Source organism: Gossypium hirsutum, chromosome D04 (assembly GCF_007990345.1).
Source record: "Gossypium hirsutum isolate 1008001.06 chromosome D04, Gossypium_hirsutum_v2.1, whole genome shotgun sequence".
Classification (NCBI taxonomy): Eukaryota; Viridiplantae; Streptophyta; class Magnoliopsida; order Malvales; family Malvaceae; genus Gossypium; species Gossypium hirsutum.
The window spans coordinates 52,384,108-52,393,814 of record NC_053440.1 but is presented as its reverse complement, the minus strand read 5'-3'; the positions used below and the strand labels follow the sequence as shown (position 1 = coordinate 52,393,814).

The window sequence follows — 9,707 nt, the reverse complement described above, 5'->3', positions numbered from 1 at the left end:
ATTCTCACAGTAGAGATCAACCATTGTCTCCACGTCTTCGTCGTCTACAAGTTCCATTTCGACGAATTTGACCGGATTTGTCGAAACTGGAAACTTGTAGAAAATTTTTGATATCCTTCACCCACAATGTCTAAGAATTTTTGCATTAATCCTTGCCTTCATTTCATCGAACGAGACATTTCTATTAAAGCTCATTGCTATTTGTTGCCGACATTCAAATACACATCCAACACTTGTTGTCAAGGACTCCATCGAGATAAACGCATACAAAAAACTTAGCATCCATCTTCAATATTTAATCTGTCAAAAAAATAAATAAAATCTCATAAAAAATCTCGAACGGTAAATAAATTACTTAAAAAAATTAATGTTTCAATATGCAATTTTGTACATGAAAACTGTTTAACCACTAATCCTAATAACTAACACAATAATAATATTAATAATTTTATACTCAAAATAATACTAACTAAAATTATTAATTAGGATTTTACTAAAAATAATAACTAATTAACTATAATAATACTAGTTTTTTACTAACTAGTTTATTTTGGTAAATAAAAATAATAACTAACCATAATAATAATACTAGTTATTTACTAACAATAATACTAAGTAACATCTTAATACCTTAATAACATCTTAATACTAACAATAATAATAATAATAATAATAATAATAATAATAATAATAATACTAACTAAAACTATCAATTTGAGTTTTATTAATCTTAATAACTAAACTAAAACAAAAAATAATACAAATTATACAAAACAATAACAACAAGATAATCAATTATTTTTAAAAAAATACATTCTTTTTCTCTTTTTTTCCGCAGCACCTCTTCTTCCTCTTCTTTTTCTTCTTATTTTTCTCCCTTCAGCTGGACAGAGCTCGTGTTTATAACACGAGTAGTCCCGCCAATGGTGCCGCCAACTAGTATGGCACCATCGGTGCCGCCAATTAGTTAGGCACCTTTGGTGCCGCCAATCAAAAACCCTCCACCATGGTCCTATCAAATCGGCGTAACTTTTTTTCTATTTTTTATTTATTTATTTTTGTATATTTTAGTAAATAAAAAAAATTTATAATATTTTGGATTTTTTTTATTTTTTTATAATAATTTAGTAAAAACCCAATTAATGTGTTTATATGTCAATCTAGGTTGGATTTGGTCCCAATCTACATGTAGTATTAGTATAATTTATAGTCTAAACTGGAATTATAGATGTCAAATTTTGTTCAAACTTTATGGTATAATATAATATAGCATGATCTAACTATAGTCTACTATAGGTATTAACACACTTCGTACACCTGTTTTAAATCAAATCATATTTTTTTAAAAATAAATACAAATATTTAAGCCATTCTTAATTTGATATATTGTTAATGAAAAGTGGCACATTAAGCTGTTCAAGACTCACCATTCCCCCCAATTTGCTCCGGCGAAGTACCCAATAACCGATTAAGGCTAACATTAAAAAACAGTCAAAATTTTCAGCCACCCAAATTGCTCCGGCAAACAAGATCGAAATCCATTGTTCATTAAAATAATCTCTTCAAGACCCGTCGTGTTCCCAAGACTCGCCGGCATACAACCGTGAAACTTGTTATTAGCTAAAATAATAACAGAAACATGTGAGTTACCAAAATTATCCGGTAGATTAAATCTAAACCGGTTATGATTAATAAAAATAACATCCAAATCTTTATCAAAAAGCTCTTTGGGTATAGTTCCTTCAAATTCATTAAACCTCAAATCCAAAAATTTAAGTAAAGGAAGCTTAAGAATCACTTCAAGGAACTTACCAGTGAACCAATTGTTGCTAAGATCCAACTCCAACATCAGCTTCAACTTTATAAACTTATGTGGAACCGTACCACAAAACGGGTTCGAGTTTATATGAAACAATGCCAGATCGGTGAGTAACCCAAGCTCCTCCGGCAAGCATCCTACGATATCTCCATGGTTTAAATCAATACAGGCGACGGTTCTGATTCTCTTGTTATCAAGCGCTGGAGCACAGTAACACCAGTATAGTCACACACACAGGATCCAACCCAATCGGCAGTGAGATTAAACGGGTCGGAAAGAATCGCTTTTTCCCAAGCTTGTAAAGCCATATAAGCGTTTCACAACCTCGGGTTTTCAAAAACCAGTGACGGGTCGACCGTAACGTTCTCCCCTCTGCACCGAAATCATCTCTGTAATAAAGCAGCTGTCGTTGCTTTATGTACGACACTTCCTTGTCGGTAAGTCCGCCATGGCTGGAAACATAATGCTCATCGCATGTACATGAGGCTACAAAAACTGAAACTAAAAGAAACATGTGCTGTCACCGCCACATAATTCTTTTTATCTCCTTTTTTAGCATTTTCATTTGCGGATCAGCTTGTTTTTTTCTTTGATTTTACTATAACAGCAGCTAGAGGGAAGAGAGAAAAAGAGAAGAAGAAAGAAGATGAAACAAAATGAAAAAAAAATTGTTAAACAATTTTGTTATAGATGATATCATTTATAACATGGTGGTTATGTGTCATGCCTATTTCGTTTACCTGGTTAATGCTCAACTCATGTTTATTATTAAAATTGAGATGATTTTTAAAAAAATTATAATATTGAGAGTGTCAATTTAAAAATAAAAGTTCAAACCCAAAAACCTCAAAACCTTCAGGGTATTTTAAAAAAATTATGCCTATATATTATTATAGATTTAAATTTTTTTTGAAGAATTATAGATTTGGTTTTTTCAGAGAATATTTGATGCACTGTTGATGCATAAATATCATGCACCATCAGTTAATAATAAGATGACACATTATCACTCATGTAAAATAACAATATTGAAAAGTTTATTTTTAAAAATAAATATTACGCAAAGCCAATAATTTTTTTAGGGGTATAGAGGTAGATATTTTAGACCAATCGAAATTCATCATTTGTTAATATTGTTTATCTCTAATAAATTAAATTAAATTAAATTAATAAAGAGATCAATTAAGAAATTAAATTCTTTTATAACTCTCTCTTAAAGAAATCATATTATTTTTAATATGAGATAAATAATAAATAAAATAGTTTAATCATTGTAGAACACTCAAATGAAGAAGTTAAATTCTATAAAAACTCTCTTTTACTTGACTAATTGGTACTATAAAAGGGGTGCCTCCAAGCCATTCAACCCACATTCATAAGTTCAAAAAGTCCAAAAACTCTTTGTAGAAATCTATGAAGAAATTGAAGAACTTGAAGAAATTTTGATGAATGTCATATCAGTTCTGAAGAAAAGCTACCTTCCAATCTAATTCAACCGAAGAAAGCTACCTTTTGACCCAATTCAACTAAAGAAAGGAGGTCAAAACCCATTTTCAAGATCAAATCTTGACAACTTCTGAAGTGGACATATTAATTCAAGATCAAGTCTCAACGATCTTTGAATCCAAATCAAATTCTCAAGTAAGCATCTCGCCTTCAAGATCAAGTCTCGACAACCCTTGAAGTAAATCGCATCTTTCCAAGATCAAGCCTAGACGACCCTCGGATTGAAGCCAAACTGAAAAGAAGAATCAAAGGAGTTTTCCTTGTAAAAAAATATCCAGAGATTATAACTTCTTTTTAAGTTATCAATAAAATTTGACCTCAAATTTCCAAGTCAAATTTTAACTTGAAATTTGTACATATAAATTATCGACACTACTGGTGATGTAATACCCCATACCTAGTCTGATTGCCGGACCCAAGCTATAGAATACTACAACAGTCAACGGATCAGTTACATGCAAAACTTAATTGAAAAATTTTAATTAAACATGTAATTATTTCATACATACGCACAAGTCATGATTTACAAACAAAACCGAGTCTAAATCAAGCATACGAAAGCTCTTAAGTTGACCTCCAAGTATGAATAAAGACCATTCTAAAAGATTTTACAAAAATAAGGACATTTATGAAGAATAAGGGACACGAATGTGTGCCTAGGCCTTGTAACTTTTTAAAAGCGTGTGGATTAAAAATGACCATTTCTATAGTACTCACACGATCGTGTGGCTGGCCTATATAATATTCGGGAATTGTGTGGCTCCAAAAACTTCCTCCTTCCAGAGATCACACGGTTGTGTCACTAGCCTGTGCCAGTCACACGGTCGTGTGGTCAGCCTGTGTGGTGCAAGAATAGGCTATTTGGTTTTTTTTTCAAACTAACCACTCAAGTCACCAAATAGGTGCACTTGTCCAACATGAAGACCTATTCAAAACACTTAAAATTCATGCCAAGACATATCATATATCATTTCCTTTAAACATCTAACCAATATGCCACATTTGATACCAAAACACAACAAGATTAAACGGTCTACTTCATGTCATTCAAGCTACTTATACAATTCCAAACCATTCATCCATTTCATGCAATCAACTAGTTCAAAATACTTAATTCACTTTGATTATTCAAACCTTATGTAACATGACACCAACTTACAAGCATATCAAATTAGCATTTCCATAAGAATTCATGCTCAAAACGTACATAACATTATGAACGTCTAGATACTCCTAAGTACATGCCACATATAATCGGGTTCAAACAATCAAAGTCTATCGAGTCAAAAGATGGATAGCATGAGCTCCTCGAGGATCCGATTGACACATTTCGCAAGCCAAAATCTACAAAAAAAAAAAAGGAAAAGTGACAAGGTAAGCATTACAAAATGCTTCGTAAGCTTATATGAATATAAAAGGTTAACTTACCTTATATAGCAAGTACATAGGTTAAACTAATGTGTATAACCAATATTTTACCTAAATATCAAAACACATTCACAACAAGGTGAACTTGATTCATCTTCGATTACATAAGTATACTCAACTTGTTATTGAGTCCTTCCCTTTTCAATTTTTGATCATTTAATACATAATACATTACTCAATTTCCCTCATATACATTTTACAAACATATAAACTAAGTTCATAATCACTCTTTCCAACCATTTGCACCTTTAGTGCATTTGTACACTTCCAGACCTACATAAAACATGTTCAAACACCTTCGAAAAAATATATTTTAAATAGTTCAATCCAATATCAACTTTTCAATACTAAATGTAACATCCCAAATTTTAGTTTAAAGAATGTAAAATTGTATCAAGAATGAGCCATTAGCTTAGTGGTTAAAAAGGAAATAAGAAGACGGTGCAATTAGCTTAAGGATTCGAGTTTGATCCTGCCCTTGTAAAATAACTTAATTTTGCTAATTTTTCTCCTTTCCCTATTTTTGTGTTGTCATGCCTAGTTAACCTAGATATAAATACCACTTTTCACTTATTTTTTAGCTTGCGCCTCTCTAGTTACGCTCCTATGCTTGTTGTTGATGCCTTGACAGTGTTGGTAAATACTGAGGAATTGGGTTTTGAGTACTCAAGTTTGAGTCTTACCATAAGCAGTTGTGTATATATTGATTTTAGTTGGCTAAGATTGAGCTAAATTTATCATTATGTCTTTTTTCTATTAATTAATTGATGATCGAAACATCATTTTTAAAATTTCGTTATTGGTTAATTTGATTTTGCTAAGATTAATTTAATTGAATTAATCATTTAACTGAAATTATTAAATACTAAATATTAAATATATTAAGTATGTCTTATGTTCACTAATCAATTCTCCCCCTCTTTGACGTTTAGCTCTACGGCTTATAAATGTTGCAAATGGGCTACCTTGAGTTGTTTTCATGCTTTTATTTATTTTTAATATGTTTAAATGATATTTTGTGTTTTATATTTTGGTTTATTATGATATTTTAAGATGATGTATAAAATATGTGCATTAAAAAAAATACTCAAAATCTTATAAATTTTGGTTAGTCTAAAACCTATACAACTAATCAAAATTAATTTGGTTTGGGGGAATATTTTTATCAAAAGTTGTTATCAATTAACTTGAAGAGTTTTACTTTTCTCTTATTTCTCCAAGTCGTTTGTTTTTTATTTTTTGTTTTGTCCAACGACGGTGCCAGCCTACAGTTGGCTATCGCCTACCTTTTTCTCCTTCCCATTAACTCTTTTTTTTTCTTTCTTCTTCTCATTCATTCTACATGTTTTCTCTCTTTTCAATTTGCAGATCTATTTTGTGGGTATCTTTGTTATCTTCACAAGTTGTGATGGACGAATGACAATGTTTGTCTTTTACTAAAACCCCATCGGGCACCAATAGTTTTTCTTGAAAAGTGGGTTCAAAACCGGTAATTAACCGATTAGCCAAAATAAATAATATATAAAGCCCACCTCAATATATAAATAATTAAGATAGCCCAATATATGAAAGCAACGGGCTGCAAATTTTTTTACGTAACAAGGCAATAATGACTCGAAAATAATAAAGAAAAAAAACATTTAAATTAAACATTTAACCCAAAAAAATTAAAAAGTGAAATTGAAACAAAAACAAACCCTAGTAGTCAAATTGGTCTTCTTTTTTCCTTGTCTTTTGTCTTAACTCAAACTTCACCCTACACCTCTAACATCCTAACTCGATTATGCTGTGCGATATATCGTCGAGTTTGGTTTTATCCCAACATATGACCACCACCACTTCTCTAAGAAATTTTACTAACTAAATTAGAAATCTAGCATAGTTGGATTTACAAACTATCTCCCTTTTTACCCTCCCTTTTTACCTTACCCAACTTCCTTTTGAATAATACCTTTGGAAGAAACCAGTTAGAAACCGAGGAAATGTGGCACTTTTCTTTCTTTCTAAAACACACTACACAATGATAGGGGTGTTCAAACAGTTAGTCTGGTTAATATCTAAATCGAATTACTATTAACCGAATTACTCAAAATGTAAAAATCTTTAACGGTTAATTAAACTAAAGTGTTTTTTCAAATACATTAACCGAACCAAAATATTTCAGTTAATTCGGTCAGTTAAATGAATTAACCAAAATTTATATGTTTTTGTCTTTTGGTTAAAATCAGTATAAAACATATAAAAAATGCATTGCTAAGGTTCATTTTTTTTATTTAATAGTTCAAAAAGATTTAAATGGAGGTCAAAACAACAAATAAAACATTAGAAACACTACATAAATCTTGAAACCAAACAAAAAGTTAACAATGATATCGAAGAAGAAGTCCTAAAAGTTTAAAAAAGAAACAAAAATTCTTGAAAGTTTACTATGGTAGCACATAATAGTACTCAAAGTTAACAACAACAAAAAAAAGCCTTGAAAGTTCAAAATAACAACATAAAAAGTAAAAAACGGACTGGAAATCTAATAGCAGAACAAAAGTAGCTCAAAAAAAAGTCTCCAAAAACACTCGGAAATGTTAAAGGTTTGGTATAATAGAAATTCTAAGTATTTGATTAGAAAATTTTCTATTTAAGCTGGTTCTAGTGTGATTTTGAGAATCTTGCTGACTGATTGGTAAATAGTTAGGATTCAAGTTTAGTCTCATTACATTAGAACTAGGAGTTTTCTTTTAGTGGGAAACTTTATGGTTAAGGGTATTAATAGCACTGACCGACTTAGGATTAAGGGAAATGGTTGTGGAAAGATTATATATGGGAGGATTTTTTTCATTCTGGTATTCATTTTCTTTCTTCCATATTCTTCTCTGGTTCATTCTGTAAGAAAGGAAATTAAAAAGCGGTTTGCATGAAGGAAAGAATCTAGGGTGTTAGCATAAATATTTGAGAATTTAGCAATCTGGTAATCATTCTAACTCTTCCGTACTTTTCAATTTAAGAAAAAGGAAGGAAAGTCTGAGGATTTCAACATAAATTATTTTGAATTGTGATGATTTAAGTCGTAGCTATCATTTATAACTCCTTTGCATACATATGAATTAAGGTTTTCTTACATATGTACGTCGTTATTTTGATCTTTGTATGGTTGTTATGTTTATCTAACCAAGAAAGAGGAGGCCCAAGTGATAAAGGAAAACAGGGGCATATCCAGGGGGCTGGCAAGAGCCCCGACCTCCCCAAAATAGAAAAATTTCCATTTAGGCCTTTTAAAATTTTAAATTAGTAAAGGTAAAATTGCAATTTGGCCTCCTAAAAATGATAAAAATTTGATTTAATCCTTTAAAAATTATAAAAATATAGGTTATTGAAATAGTGGAATTACATTTTTACTACCGTAAAACTTACAATTTAATTCCACCTCCCCTAAAAAAATCTCTAGCTTCACCCCTAAAGGGAAGACAAAGCAAGTGTAAGTTGTGTCAACCCCATGTATTTTGTTGGTGAGTTTCTAAACTCAAACCTTCTGTGGTTGTTTTATATATATTAGTATTGTGTTATTGTGTTGTGTTTGACTCATGTTCTACTGATGATGAGTTGAATTATTATGGGTTGTTTACTGTATTGTTGAAGTATGCAAAGTGATGATTTATAGATGCATGTTTGATTTTACGTTTCAATTTGTGGTTTTGATAAATTTTCGCTGGGAAAATAATTACTGAGGAAGTTATCTTTGAAATGGTCTGATAGGTGATATGTTTTGTATGATCTGTGTTGCATTATTAATAGTATGATTAGTTGAATTTTTGTTATATGTCAGTCTTAAATATAAATTATATGCGAAGTATGGAGGGATGTTTTGGCTGATGAAAGATGAAGAAATGGCATGTTGTGCAGTCTGTGCCACATGATATTGGTTTTGTAGAGGCTCAGGCAGACTGGACGGAGAATGTATATGCATGATATTTGGTTTTGCGAAGGATTGTTAGAATGTAGGGGGATATTTGCTCACATGTTTATGATAACCTTATGTGGGCTTTTTCAAGTATGAGACTCTACGGAGTCTAAGGTTTAAAGCCTCATATGTGTAAACAAGTTCATGGCTATGGCATTTGTAAGTTATGAAAGTCCGTCAGACTTGCACTTTAAGTTTTATGTCAAAGTTATATGTGAGATTTCTACATACAAAGTCCGCGACAAAGTCCGCATGTATGAATCCGCTATGTTCATGAAGTTTCTTTTATGTATTCGTATGTTTGAATCTGCTATATCCATGAAGTTTCTTCTATGAATCTGCATGTATGAGTCCTCCATATCTATGAATCTTCTTATACAAATTCGCATGTACGAGTCCTCATATAAGAATCTGCATATAGAAGTCTGCACGTAAGTGTCCACAAAATTGTCTTCCTAATTAATCCGAAGTGACTCTCTCTCCATTCGGTGGGTTTCCTGGTAAGATTATATGCAACAAGTCTGTACGAAGAGACTATATGCTTCATAATCTTTCATAGGAGGAATTCTCATGTATTATATACTACACCTCTGTGTTGTTCAAGCCCAAGCATAAGTTGTGAAATATGAATGCACAAGTTTTGTCTAAGTGAAATTAGTGGCAAATTTTAAGTTTTGAAAATTAAAGGGAAGTATTTCATTCATAGAACTCAATAAGTTCCTTATGAACTTACCATGTTTCTCTCCTTTGTTTCAGGTATTCTGAACTGTTGATTCAAAGAAGGGGACTAAGCCAGAGTTTACAAGTTTAGCGTGAGCATGTCACTTTTCGCTTTGTAACATATGTAGCTATCTGGGCAACGTGTAGTTTAAAACTTCTATTTTGAATTTGTATAAGAACTCTTCAAATCTAGTTCAAATTGTAATTAGACTCAAGAAGCTAGTTGGACAAATTATTATATAAAGATTAATATTATCATAAGGTAGTTTCATATACTATTAT

At 31.2% G+C, this 9,707-nt stretch overlaps 1 pseudogene; it reads right to left on the bottom strand.

Moving 5' to 3' along the window:
- Positions 1-831: 831 nt before the first annotated feature.
- Positions 832-2,469, bottom strand: LOC107898357 (leucine-rich repeat extensin-like protein 4; annotated as a pseudogene).
- Positions 2,470-9,707: the final 7,238 nt, after the last annotated feature.